This window comes from Trichechus manatus, unplaced genomic scaffold, assembly GCF_000243295.1.
Source record: "Trichechus manatus latirostris isolate Lorelei unplaced genomic scaffold, TriManLat1.0 scaffold00025, whole genome shotgun sequence".
NCBI lineage: Eukaryota > Metazoa > Chordata > Mammalia > Sirenia > Trichechidae > Trichechus > Trichechus manatus.
In genome coordinates this window covers 3,055,529-3,070,959 of record NW_004443961.1, presented here as the reverse complement: position 1 = coordinate 3,070,959, position 15,431 = coordinate 3,055,529, and positions in this window count along the sequence as shown.

Here is a 15,431-nt window from a genome sequence, read left to right as displayed (position 1 = left end):
TAGTATCACTAATTGTTTGCTGCACCACCAGGTTCATGAAAAAATGTGTGAGTTATAGGAGACTTTGGAGGCATGGAGCCTCCTCTCACGTGTCCCCTCCCCCTTAACTTTTTATTAAGGAAAAAATGTAAACACGTACAAAAACAGAATGATGAATTTCCACGTATCCACCACTCTGCTTTTTAACGGTTAACAACAACTGGTCAGTCTTGTTTCATCTGTGCCCCTTCCCTCCACCTGCCTACTTGTTACTTCTCTCCCTTTTTACCTGTGGAAAGGGACCCAGTGATGGCTGAGGGCTGAGTCAGGGTTAGCACTCACACTTCCCGTCAGTTCCTCTGCTTTATTACCATGCTGTGTCCCACCCCTCCATAACAGAGGGATGGATGAAAAAAGTCATCGAAGAATAAAGTTTAGTTCCCAGGTAAGTATCATTTGAACTTTTGAATTGTGAACTTCAGTATTTCTGGCCTCAGATTTTGAGTTGGAATGAAACATAATCTTTCCAATTTAGTACAGGGAGTCCCTGACTTCCGTCATATTGGAGTTGTAGATTTACGGTGAACCTCACTTATGTTTGTTCTTTTCTTTTTTTGTACATTTTATCATTGGTAATATGTTGCAGCTCGTAATTTGCTGAGTTATCTTAGATGTTCACTTGCAGATGTTCAATATGATTTACTGTTGAAAACATTGTTGGATTTATAAAGATACTGATAATAAAAGACAATAATAATGAAAACTAAAAAAAAAAAAGAGGTATTTGACTTATGTCAGAACTGACTTATGATGGAATTGTTGGAATGAGTTGTCGAAACAGAACCCCTCTGTAAGTCGGGGACTACCTGTATAGATTCCGCAAAGACCTTTTCCTAGTGCTCTGTGAGAAAGTAACATTTGCTCCTTTATTAAGATGGTTTCTTTTATGTCTTCTAAAGATTTCCTATGTGTTTTTCTCTTTCATCAAAAATTGTGAAATATCTGTGAGTTTTTTGGCATTCATGATGTTATGTCCCTGAAATTATCCTTTGGGTTTTCGGGGTAGTACTTCAAGATGCTTTTTCAGCATCCTCAAAATGCATTTGGGAAAAAAAAATTTGATCCAATACTGATCTTTTTCAAGTTTTAAAATCTGTAAAACTGAGTAATAGTAGTTAGAAGTAAACGTTTTTAATTTAAAAAGTTGTTTTTCAGTATTTTTAACTGTGATATCACTCTTTTAATCAGTTTGTATTACTTTTAGTAAATTTTAATATTAAAAAAACTTTAACTACAGACATCCTTTGTACATCAGCATCCTTTTTGACCTTGGCTAAACAAATTGTAGAAATAAATTGGAAAAAACATATATTGGCAAATATCTGTCAATAGAAAGGAGAAGTTATGTTAAATTTATGAGTCTCATAATGATTTTTTCTTTTTCTTTTTAATTGGAAAGGTATGATGACTAATAAAGAGAATTCTAACCTGTAAGTCATCTGTTACCAACCCTGATTATGTAATATATCAGAAAGCTTACAATTCTTGATAAAAAGTTATCGAAATTAAAAAAAAATCAGAATTCAGTTTTATTCAGCAAACTTTATTGATCCTTGTCTTTTAAGGGAAGTGGGTATGTGGAAGTGATCAAATATGATAGACAAGTCCAAGAAAACTAGAATTTGCAACTAGAAAAGAGGCTTTGCTCCTTGGTTAGATAAGCCATTCTCTATGGCTACATAGTCCTGTAGTTTCTGTTAAGGATACCACACTTTATAATTAAATTTAGAGAGTGTAGCTTTGGAGACACAAGGGCCGATGAGCACCAGAAGCACTCTCCAGTGACACTTTGAATTTTGTTTATTTTTTCGCCATTGTCTTTTAGTTAGTGCTTAACAGGATCCTCAATATTAATGTAGCATGTTTAGAACTTTGATTTTTTCAGATCGGATTCTTTTAGCATTGTTTAATACACTTGACTGTAATTGGCCAAATATTAAATAACTGCATTGAATGTTAACACATTTGCCTGACACATACAATGTGAACCATATACTCATAAGTAGAACCTAATTTTCGTAACTTTATTGACTTCTGTGTGTATGTTTGTGTGCATACATGCCCATGTGTCTTTCAGCGTTTTGCTCTTGTTTGGAAAAAAATATTTTCCATTTCTTTTAAAAATGTTTTCATACATTAGCCCCTACAACTTTAGAATTAAGCTAAAGTTCTCTCATCCTAAATGAGAAATGAAAACTATTCAAATTACTTCTTTGTAAAATTAAATGGAGTGGAGTCTTCAAGTTACTAATAACTTGGTTGCTACATCCTAAGTATCTATTCGCATCGCTTTAAGAACAGTTCCCCCCAGCCCCCCGCCCCCAGTTGCCTTCTTATGAAGTAAGGGTGGAGCAAGGAAAATAAAGTTATTGAATATAAAGTTTTCGTATTTGTTTTCTCCCTAGCATTTGTAAAATGAATCATCATGTCTCTTTCTGCAAATATTCTTTCAATCACTCCCTTTCTAAGACGTTCCTGTTTCTCGTAGCCATTCTTTCCCTTGGCCCCTTTTCTCCCTCTGAATTCTTCTGTTCTGCTCTGCTTGGCTTTACTCACAGGTTGTTTCAGTTCTCAACCTTCTTAACCAACCCAGTCTCTCCTCGCCTCACCCTCACTTCTTTGGTCAGATGTTGCCTTGGCTCCTCTCAGCTGCTTCAGCTCTCCTTTATTCCTGGGCTCTTCGTCCTGTTTTTGGATAGTTATTCCACATTCCTCTGTTGGTTGCTTCTCGGTAGTTTTAGACAAATGCTTAATTTCCTTTACTCTGCTTCCTATGATGTGTAATGAGAAGAGGAAATAAAAGGAACCATTGAAGGAAAGATAACCATGGCTGTTTAAAAAAGACTGAGGTACTGCATTTGACAGATTACTTAAAAAGTGCCCCAGCTCAGAGGAGTTGGAAAGAAGGGCTAACTGTTGCCATGAATATAGAGAAAATATTCTCTGACTTTTTTTAAAGTTTATTTTTAGCTTTCAAAAGTCGCAGGTACTGTTAATAGATCAAAATATCCTTGGAAAGTTCTGGGTAGATTTCCACAGTTAAAATGATTATTGTTAAATCACGTATTATTTTCCTTTATCTGTAGTCTTTGATATTTTATGGGAAAAGACAAACTTCGTCTCTTAAAACACTATGAAAAAGACCTGTCATAGATAAGTAAGTAAAAGTAAATATAATTTCATCTTTTACAGGAGATAGAATTCTTCCCTTAACATCTGGCCACTTTTTAAAATTCCGTCTGTTTCACAAAATTGCAGTACCTTACTTATTAAACTACTCTTCTCATTTACAGGAAAGTAACGCTGTCTAATTGTAGTGAATTTATGGGAATAATGGATAATTTAATCTTTAAAGTTACATCATTTACATCTGATAGGATGGGAGGTATTTTAGATTTAATGTAAAATCACTATTGACCAAAAGGGATGAAAAGAAAAACAAAGAATAATCTGTTTTTATGATAAAAGGGGGTTGTTTTTTAGTTTTACCAACTTTATTCCTAGATTTGTTTTTCTATTATTGGAGTTTATATAAGTACAATTTTTTTTTTTTTTTTAGATCAAAGTTAAAGGTTCTTAATACCACTTTTTTCCTCAAACTTTCTCACTTCAGTTATATCCATTATAACGTTTTAGGGGACTACACGGAAATAAAACTTTGCAAATGGTAGGTGGTATAATTGAAATGTAGATCATAATCTGTTCTTTGTTTGTTTTACCAAATTAGTTAGGGATTCTGAGGATACATTTTGAATATTTGTGTATGTTTAGCATTTTGTGCCTTTGTTAAAAATCTCTCAATGTGACTTGTTTTTAATAGGATGTGTCTTGAATTGTGGACCAATCACTCTTGAAAAGTATTAAGCCCTTTAAACATACTGGTCAGCCCCATAGAGAGAAGCCTACAGGTTTATTAGCACTCCTTAGCCTGAAAGCACAGCATACCCTTTTAGGTTGCACAGCAACAGACTCCTAGCAACCATAATAGATTGAATCTCTAAGAGTGACCAGGCCGGATGTAATAATGAAGCAAGAGGTACAAACAGTTGTCATGGTTTTCTTTTCACAGTAAGCTAGTTTGATTTGGGGAAGCTTAGCCTTTCAAAAATGGGCAAAACTTCTTATAAAACTACTACTGTTTGTGCACAGGACTTCTGGCGTTAAAATAGCAATAATAGCACTAAGTTGAAAAAGCTACTTGCTCAAAAAAACAGTATGCTCAAAATGAAACAAAACAAAAAATTAAAAGGATTATTCTATAAAGAAGTCTTCAGAGAGTAGTTTTTAAAGAGTTTATGTTTTTTAATCAAATTTGAAATTGAGCTGTAGCAAAATGATAATAAAATATTTACACTTTCTTTTTCTTTGGAATCCTCTTTGTTTTAATTTTGCAGCAACTCTTTATAATTCTCTATATGCAATTTAAGAGGGTGCTTATGTAAAACTGATGATTGTAATAGATTTAAAATTTATCTAAGAAAATGAACTATTTGAATTGTATATAAACATTGCTTTTTAAAATTCTGAACTAATAACTAATAGAGCAGATAATTTATTTTTTACAAAGTAATAAAATATGCAGTCTTCTGCAGTGATAGTAAAAGTGTCTGTGATATCCCTGAAGCTGTAACATTGGGCTATAGTGTTTCTCATGTGTAGCCTTTCCTATATGTTTGCTGATGTAGCCATGGAAAGGAAATTAATTCAGATACATTCACAACCTGAAACAAGATGCCTCCATCAAAAGAAACAGATCCTCATATAGCTGTTTGAGTTAGGAGTGGAACTACAGCCTTTGACAGCAATAAGCTGTAAATACACACACATGCTAATACCCTTGATTTGTTCATCTTTTGTGTCAGCATTTGGAAAAGATTGTTAAAGTGGCAGTTATAGTAAAGACTGGCAATTACAGTAAAGAGCAGAAATTAGGTATTTGTGACCTATTATATTTCATTAAAAGACTTCCTTATTAAAATGGCACTGCTTGCTCTGATTACTTGACAGCTGCCCTAAACAGATGAGAAAATACGCAGCTTCAGCTAAAGGTACAATCGACCTCTTTAGCAAGCACATGGCATAGAACAAGTAAACAGTAGAGTATAAACTATTTTTTTTAAACAATAAGTTTTTGCTTTAGGTAGAAATGTTTATCAGTGATTGAGTGACATGCTGTTTTGCATTCCTGTAAGAATTGCTTACCCACAGAGGTGTTTTCCCGCTGAGATATTTTAGTACTCCCACCTAATATCATACTAGCTTCCTACTACCAAAAATCGTGAAAACCAAATCCGTTGTCATCGAGTCGATTCCAGCTCACAGCGACCTTATAGGACACAGTAGAACTGCCCCACAGAGTCTCCAAGGAGTGGCTGGCGGATTTGAACTGCCGACCTTTTGGTTAGCAACCAAGCTCTAAACCACTGCGTTCTTGTTATAAGGCATAGATCCAGGAATCAGCATATAAACACTTCCTTTACCAGGCCGAACGTGAACTTTTGGAAGTTTCGCCATTAGCTTAATCAATTTCTAAAATATTTTAACTGTTTTTCTATCCTGTAGTAACCCAGTAGAGCCCTAGTGAGTTTCACACTTGAATTTAGGCATCCCTTAGGCCACACCATTGAATTGTCTGCTTTTCTAGAGAAAAATGTGTGTGCCTCCTGCTACCTTAAATGATGTTGCTGAAGTTTTCTCTGCTGCTGACTTTGTTCCGTCTGTATTTTACGTAGTGGCTGTTCTGCACTCTGTAGAATAGTTGTGCCTGTCAGTTTTCCTGTATCGTAGTTCAGCAGTGAAGCAGCCCAACCTGCTTCTACATCCCGAGGCGTGGGGTACACACTATGTAGAGTAGTCCCTGACTGTGAAATCACAAGGAGCCCTGGTAGCGCAGTGGTTAAGTGATCAGCTGCTAACCCAAAGGTTGGCAGTTGGAACCCACCAGCTGCTTCGTGGGAGAAAGATGTTGCTGTCTGCTCTGGTAAAGATTACAGCCTTGGAAACCCTACGGGGCACTTCTGCTTTGTCCTATAGGGTTGCTGTGGGTTGGAATCGACTTGATGGCAACAGGTTTTATGGGTGAAATCACAGCCCACCCTTGGAGATACACACACAGGTTCAGGATACAGCAGACTCGTGGGAAGATTACCTCCTTCAGCTAGTCTTACTTATAGACTTCTGTCAGTGCTGCCACGATATTAACAGAGGGCTGCTCAGTACTCGTATGGAATCGGAGAACTTCCAGAAAGACCCAGATTACACTCTGTGAGACACTCTTATACCACATAGCTTCTTCAGTCTTATGCCACATGGCTAATTCCACATACACAGATATCTGACTACTCACTGTATCTTTAGATTGAAAAATAAAAACGTGATGCATGTTGCATGCAGTGTGTCGGGCTGCAGACGTTTAAGGGACGGGTGTGACTCCTCCAGTCTTTGGACTAAGACAGACCTGAGTTCCAATTCTGTCATTTGATTAGTAATTACCCTTGAACAAATTCCTTAACTGCTTTGATCTCAGATCCCTTATGTCACAATGGGGAGATTTCCTGCCCTGTAGGGTTATAAAATGAGGTTAAGTGGATAGAGCAAGCTTAGCCTGGCAGCCCAGAGTCAGCACTCAGATTCGGGGAGATAGTATTGTTGTGATCATCGTTGTTGTCTAGGCCTATGAGGTGTGAGTCGGAGAGGGTGGCAGCTGAAAACAATAACATGGAACTAGGCTTAATCAGAAACAATCAGAAATGTTGTCAAAGAGGTATGTTATGCACTGTATATGTTATTAAGTCATTTTTAGTAGTGGTTGGTGGGTAGGGTTTCTTATTTAAACTGTCGGAAAGTGACCCCTCTTCACAGATTCAGCCTTAGGGTAGGATCTTTAAAGATAACAAGAGTAATAACGGAAGGAAAAAATAAACATTAACAGATTAATATACTTATTGCCCTGCACAAAGAGGGACTTTAAAGAATAGACAAAATTTAGTATGTCTGGTGAGTCTGTCATTATTTAAACACTTAACTTGTCTTCAGATTTTTCTTCCATGTAGAAGATTGTAAGAGCAGAGGTGAGTGAACTGCCCAGCCTTCTGTTAGCCGCTTCCATTGCTGATATGAGAACTGGAAATGAACATGCATGGCTTCTGCTGAGCAGCGAGGTGACAGTGAACTCACATAAAAATCTGGTTACCTTTGGTTGTTTTTGTCCTCCTCCTTAAAAAACGTTCAGCATGCTCATTGATTTACAAAATATGATAGTTTAATATATTCTCTTGCTGCTTAAGGGATCTTAAAGGCATTTAATTTAATGAGAAGAGAATATTTGCAAAGGAAATAGAAGTGTTTTGAAATATAACCAAGGTTTGAAGTAGCTAGTGGAATTAAACTGGTTTAGGCAATGGCTATTCTATTTCGATTCTTTGAGGAAGGTAATGCGAGCCCAAGCTTAAGGACAGGAATAGGTACAGAACGTGCTTAACATTGCCTTGATATTTTAAGAGTGAGAAAAGTACCAGGCTAAAGTGGTACTTGGTGCCAGCGCAATAGCACTTAGCACTACGCAGATGAAGTCTTTCAGACAAAACCAGGAGCTGTTACCAGCAGTTCTGCAATTTTTAAATTAATGATTTTTTCTTGAGTACTACTTAATGTGCTTATATTGCTAAGCTGTTTAATGACATCAGTTTAAAGACATAAATATTGCCCAAAACAGTAAATTCAGAAATTTTAAACTTCAGAGTTAAAGTATAATTCTAATCTGATACCAGCTATTACTTAACGTCAGTGAATGTCTAACTCTGACTTATCTTGTATGTAAGGTACAATTGTCCACTTGTAAAAATGTAGAACATAATTGTACCTCTTATGCTTCATTGAATATTTATGTCCAGCTCAGTGAAGATTCATACATTAGCTTCATACATTTTCTAGCTGCATAGAATTTTTTTCTCCTAAAAATGAAGAAGTTCTTACTTTGGAGTTACTGCTCTTTCCTTGATATTGTTAGCACTTTGAATGGTTGAACTGGGGAAAAATATAATACGTATGCATATATATTTACATATATATGTATGTGTACAAACATATACATATATATTGTCTCAGTAAAAGAATTCTAACTTTAGACTACACTGAAAAGAAGCACATGCTTTTGTCTTTATATGTGTATGTATGTATGTGTGTATATATGTATATACACACACGGATACGTATGCATATGAATATACATATATATATAACCAAACCAAACCCGTGGCCATCAAGTTGATTCTGACTCACATATATATGTGCTCTTTTCTTTATACTTTTGTATATGTATCCTTTCACCATGTTTATTCAGTCTTTATGCTGAGCAAATAATCTGAACAGCTGGATTATATGAAAAATGTGGCGTCAGGATTGGAGGAAGACTCATTGACAACTTGCAGTATGCAGATAACACAGCCTTGTTTGCTGAAAGTGAAAAGGACTTGAAGTACTTACTGATGAAGAGCAAAGACTACAACCTTCAGTATGGATTACATCTCGAAATAAAACCATTGCCTGTTGCCTTTGAGTCAATTCTGATTCATAGTGACCCTATAGGATGGAGTAGAACTGCCCCATAGGGTTTTCAAGGAACAGCTGGGTGGATTTGAACTGCCAACCTTTTGGGTAGAAGCCAAGCTCTTAAACACTGTGCCACCCGGACTCCTTCTCCTCAACATAAAGAAAACAAAAATCCCCACAACTGGACCAAAAAGCAACATCATGATAAATGGAGAAAATATTGAAGTTGTGAAGGATTTCATTTTACTTGGATCCACAGTCAACACCCATGAAAGCAGGAGTCAAGAAATCAAACGACGCATTGCATTGGGCAAGTTTGCTGCCAAAGACCTCTTTAAAGTGTTCAGAAGCAAAGATGTCACCTTGAAGACTAAGGTGTGCTTGACCCAAGCCATGATGTTTCAGTCGCCTCATATGCAGGTGAAATCTGGACAATGAATAAGAAAGGCTGAAGAAGAATTGACACCTTTGAATTACGGTGTTGGCGAAGAATATTGAGTATACCATGGACTGCCAGAAGAATGAACAAATCTGTCTTGAAAGTAATACAGCCAGAGTACTCTTTGGAAGCAAGGATGGCGAGACTTTGTTTCACGTACTCTGGACATGTTATCAGGAGGGACCAGTCCCTGAAGAAGGACATCATGCTTGGTAAAGTAGAGGGTCAGCCAAAAAGAGGAAGATGGACCGATGTGGTGGCGCAACAATGGGCTCCACCGCGGTAACGATTGTGAGGATGGCGCAGGACCGGGTAGTGTTGCGTTCTGTTGTTCCTAGGGTTGTTATTAGTCAGAACCGACTTGACGGTCCCTAACAACGACGACGACATATTTATTGTTATCTCAAAATGAAGAATTCTAACTTCAGACTACACTGAAAAGAAGCCCATGCTTTTTTCTCTATATATATATATATATACATATTTATATATATATATGTATATATATATAAAGCATGGGCTTCTTTTTAATGTAGTCTAAAGTTAGAATTCTTGATTTTGAGATACTTGCTAGGTGATAAAAAACTAATTAGACTACGAAACTAGTCCAAGCTCTCACTATTGGTAAGTTCTCTTAATACCAAAGTATTTTATGCAAACAGTATACTCTGTATGAGGAGCCCTGGTGGTGCCGCAGTTCAGTACTTGGCTGCCAGCCCGAAAGGCTGGCATTTTAAACTCACTAGCCACTCCATCGGAGAAAGCTGTGGCAGCCTGCTTCCGTAAAGATTTACGGCCTTGGAAACTCTGTGGCGCAGCTCTACTCTGTCACATGGGATTGCCATGAGTCGAAAGCGACTCGATGACACCCAGCAACAACAAAATAACTATATGGTTCTCAGAGTATGTCACCAACCCAACGAGGTCCTCCTTTTTTCAACCACATGTCTGTGTGAGACTGAATTTTCTTTATGTACTTCAACCAGAACAGCCTATCGAGTGCAGAGGTGGATTTGAGAATCCATTTGTCTTCTGTTAAGCAAGACATTAAAAGAAATTTGCAAACGTGAAATAATGCCACTCTTCTCATTAAATCTTTCCCGTTTTGAAGAATTTAGATATATTTCATAAATGTTTTTATGTTCATGTGTAATGGTTTTATTATTGTAATTTCAAAATTAATGAATAAATATTGTATTTCTCCATTTTGTTTTCTAACAGGATAAATAGGGATAAATGTGTTATAGTTATTGGGTGCCGTCAAGTCGATTCCGACTCATAGCGACCGTACTTGGTAGAGTAGAAGTGCTCCATAGGGTTTCCTAGGCTGTAGTCTTTATGGGAGTAGATTGCCAGGTCTTTTCTCCCACAGAGCCACTGGTAGGTTTGAACTGCCGACCTTTTGGTTAGCAGCCAAGTGCTTAACCATTGTGCCACCAGAGCTCCTAGGGATAGGTAGAAGTAGTGATATTCTAGAGCCTGCTCCTTCTGCCTTGAGAGAGCCAGTGTTGCTTACACCTTCCCAACTCTGCCTTCAGTGATGTCGTCTTGCTAGCTTGAAATTAGACATGCTGGAAATCAGCAAACACAAATCTGGCCTTTTGTGGGGTGCGGGTGGGGGAGGGGAAGGAAGAGAGTTGGTTGCTAAGCATTTACCAGCATACTACTGAATGTACTGTGTGTAAACAGATGTTCTTGGAGTTCTCAGTAATTTTAAGCTCTAACAGGAGCTCTGGTGGTGTAGTGGTTAAGAGCTACAGCTGCTAACCAGAAGGTTGGCAGTTCGAATCCCCCAGCCACTCCCTGGAAACCCTGTGGGGCAGTTCTACCCTGTCTTATAGGGTTGCTATGAGTTGGAATCGACTTGACGGCAGTGGGTTTGGTTTTTGTTTTTTTTTTAAAAATGGGTTTCAAGACCCAAAACTTTGTTATAAAACAACTGGTGCTTATTACTATGCAATGCAAACTTAAGCAAGTCTGTGCAGACGCTCTGTCTCTAACGCCACTTTATATACTGCCATCTAACAAGTTAACTCCATAAAGTGATTTGAAGTCAAAGGGTGTGTCTTGCACCTTTGGTGGTTCTCACCATGCTAAGTACCTAGCCTAATTACTTGCTGACTGACTTTATCAGAGACTGTCGGTATTATGGGGACATAGAAAATGGAAACAGAAAGATTCTCTGACTGAGTAGTTAGAGAAGCCTTCAGTAAGGAGAATCTTAAGTCTTCATAAGATGGGTCTTAAAGGTTGTTTTGGAGTTGCATTGGCTATGAGGAAGGGGTTAAGCACCTGCTGGAGGCCGGTGTGATCTTGGTGTGTGGAGTCATCAGTTTAAAGAGTTTATTAGGAAATAGTGAAGCAGATGGAGTGGAAAGGAAAATTGGGCTAAGGATTTGCAACTTATCTGGGTAGAGCATAACCAGCCAGTGTGTATTGTTTAAAGTCTGTCAAATGTGAAGATGAAAATGGCCCTTTAGTGATTAATCTGACAGATTTGTGCAAGCAAGCAAAGGGTCTGAAGTTAGGTAAATGTGGCGTGATCATCTGAGAGAAAGCATAGAGTGAAGAACTGGGGCTTTTACTTCTGAACGACCTTGGTTAGAATCCTTCTTCTGTCACCCTGTTACTTTTGGTTCATTCAAAGGAAGTAGATAACACCTGGCCAGTGGAGCTGTAAGCATTACAAAAGGAGTTAAAGAGCCTAGCATAGATGCCTGCCTCTGTGCTAGGCCTCTCAGGGAGAGGTACTTCTACTACTGCTACTTCTACTGCTATTAAAAAACCAAACCTGTTGCCACTGAGTCGATTCTGACTCATAGCAACTCATAGGACAGAGTGGAACTGCCCCTTAGAGTTTCCAAGGAGTGGCTGGTGGATTCAAACTGCCAACCTTTTGATTAGCAGCCAAGCTCCAATCTACTGCCACTACTATTATAATAATCATTATTACTTGGTGGGTTATAATGAGGCTGGGGAACCATCACTGGAAATAGGATGGGAGGCAGGCCCATCCCTAACACTAACAGGGCAAGAATACAAATGAATATTTAGATGTTGTGAATCAGCTAACAAATTGTTAAATAAAATATGTTCTAACCTCCTAACTTGACCAATATACCTTTGTAATAGACTGGGTGGCCAGATTTTAATTTAGGACTCAGATTTTTCTGAACTTGGTTTCAGAACTTAATGTCAGAGGCAGAACTGGCTCACTCTGTCACCTTGTCTCTGTCCCGCAGCCCACCTCCCTTGTCCCCATATCCTAGGTGCTTTCCCGTGGCGTGCCCATACTCCCACCTTCCCAGCAACCTTGCCACACCCCTTACAAGCTCTCTCTGGTTTACCCCTCACCTAGAGGTGTGCCTGCCGGCATCTCCTTCTGCTCTGGGGAGGATAGTCCAGGGCCACTCAGGGGAGTTTGGGGTCCCAGGAATCTCTGGAGGCCGAGTCTAGAGAAGTCAGAGAGCATGATCCTGGACCCTGAACCATCACATGTTCTATATAAATTATGACCTATACGTATAGAAAACAGAATATTTTAGTATATCAAATACAAGATCTCAGTAAGTGATTTTTTAGTAGATTTACTTTGCATGTAAGACTTTGAGATGAAGTTTCCTGTTCCTTGATGGCTGACAGTAGTTCTTGCCTCAAGAGCAGTGCCTGTTCCAGAGAGCCCAAGTGGCTCTCCAAAGTGCAGCGCCCATCGCGGTGGCACCTCTTGCCTGGGTCTCAGGGTAGCGCTGCAGGGGACCATCTGAGAGGGTGACCAGTCAGCAGGACTCATTTACTCTTAGTTGTGGGGTATGACAAAATGGGAGTGAAGAAAGTGAGCGAGCACTGGGTTCTAGGAGCCTTGCCGAGCCACGGGGGCAGTCTCTGGGAGCAGGTGAGGTGGCACTCACCACTGTACCCTTCCGCACCTCGTCACTCCATACGTGTTGAAGCGCCTGACAGGATATTTTGAATAGTTGTGCCAGAGAGAAGAAAGTCATTATAGAATGTGGAAAGAAATAAGGAAAATAAGTCCATGTAGGGCCAGTGTAGAGCTCTGGGTATTTGGGAGGGAGCAGCTTGCTTTGGTTGGCATGGTAGTGCGTGGACCTGCTGGTGTGTGGGGACCATGCATGTTTCGTTTGTGTGTGTGTGGTACCTAACGGAGTAGCTGGTCTGTCTTAAATGAAAAATTGAATAAAATTAAACATGAAGCAGGCTTTTAAGAAGTGCATCGGGTTTTAAGGTCACAATGATACGCAGCAAAGACAAATTTGTATCATCCGTGAACTGGTATGGTGGCTGAGGGCTTGTAGTAATTCAGCAAACCAGACAGCCTGAGCAGTTGCGGTGTCAGAATGAAGGGGAGAAAGTGAAAGATGTGTGTTCCAAGAGGAGGCTTGATTTGTAACCTGTTGAGAGAAGTGTAAACAATACAGATTCCTTGTAGTTGAGCCTAAGTTTCCTAACTTGATACTCACTTGAGAAGTTGGGTATAGAGGAGGGTGGTTTGAGAAAAAGATTAGAATTAAAACAGTAGGTAGAATTATCTTACAAACATATTTAACTGCGAGTATGTATATCTCCTAATCATTTTGCACAAAGTTGTGGGAAGTATTGTTTACTCACGTAGTTTATGATAATGTGTACAATAACACTTCATGTCAAAAATATTTTATAATGACAATAAAGCTGTAGATTTGTGAAATATCACTAATAAGTAATGGGAAAATCTGATAATAGGGTTAAAATCGCCAAGGTCGTTTTGAGGACTCTCCTGTGTCGGTTAGCATAGATTATTGCACTTTTGTTGTATCTGACTTCTAATCGCCTAGATAAATACGCAGCAAACACCTGTGATTATTTGCGTGCCCCTTGTCTTGTCTTGTTCAAGTAACCCCAAATGTGTGTGTTTAGACTGTTGCCTGTTCATATGTACTCAGCTGTGCTTGCTTGTTTTGTTATTTTCCATGTGAAGTAGAACAATATAAAAATTTATAGCAACTGTTGCCTCATGTCATCTTTACATTCAAAGAAAAAAAAAAACTGAAAAAACACAAAACTAATTCATGCCAGGCGGCTTTGCTGCTGTTTATAGTTGACTAAATGATCAGATACACTCTGTACTAAATTGACCTCTGATAACATAAGGCAAATTTGGGGCAAAAAAATGTATGAACGTGTGTGTGTGTGTGTGTGTGTACAGAAAAACACATAAGTATATGTATTGACATCATTGTTAACCTAAATATACTTCATTAGCCAAGAAAAATCATTCATTTAAAAATAACCTTGTCTGTTCTTCTCCCATGAACCGAAGAGTTCTGTTTTTGAAATTTCTATAAAGCGAAATAATCATGTTCATCTTATTAATTTCCTCAGCTTTGTAACCTGTTTGTGTGTGGCTTTTTGCTTGTTTATTTTTAAGAAACTTGTCTTATTGAATTGTTTTAAGACATCAGAGCAAATTGATATCAGCTGCAATTCCATTTTCACTGTCACTTTCTAAATACAAGAAGTTAGCAGGCAGATTCTCAGAATTGTTTGGTCCCTCCTTGATCTTCACAATTTAAAAGGACCTACTCTTGCCAAGACTCCTTTTCCTCATTATTTTCCCTTATCACCCCCCCCCATTAATTAGAAAAATATGTTTATTCTTTGAATTTTAATTACATGAAAAATAAAAGTTCTTCCTCCTCCCCCGTAAAATCAAAATCGGTATCTATTTTGGCTAATTAAGAAACATTTTGTTTTTAATTTTTTTTATTGTTGTAGTTTAAATGAAGTTTACACTTCAAGTTAGTCTCCCATACAAAAATTTATGCATACATTGTTAGTGACCCTAATTGCTCTCCCCGTACTGTGACAGCACACTCCTCCTTTCCACCCCTGATTCCCCATGTCCACTGAACCAGCTCCTAACCCTCTCTGCCTTCCCATCTCACCTTCGGACAGAAGCTGCCTGTTTAGTCTCTTGTATCTACTTGAGCTAAGAGGCACACTCCTCACGAGTATCATTTTATGTCCCACAGTCCAGTCCAATCCCTGTCTGAAGAGTTGGCCTTGGAAATTGTTTTATTTCTGGGCAGATAGAGAATCTAGGGGCCATGCTTTCCGGGGTTCCTCCAGTCTCAGTGAGACCATTAAGTCTGGTCTTCTTACTAGAGTTTGAGTTCTGCACCCCTCCTTTCTCCTGCTCCATCAGGGACTCTGTTTTGTTCCCTGTCAGGGTGGTCATTGGTGGTACTGGGCACCATCTAGTTCTTCTGGTCTCAGGCTGATGGATGCTCTGATTTATGTGGCCCTTTCTGTCTCTTGGGCTAATACCTCCCTTGTGTCTTTGGTGTTCTTCATTCTCCTTTACTCCAGGTGGTTGGGACCAATTGATGCATCTTAGATGGCCGCT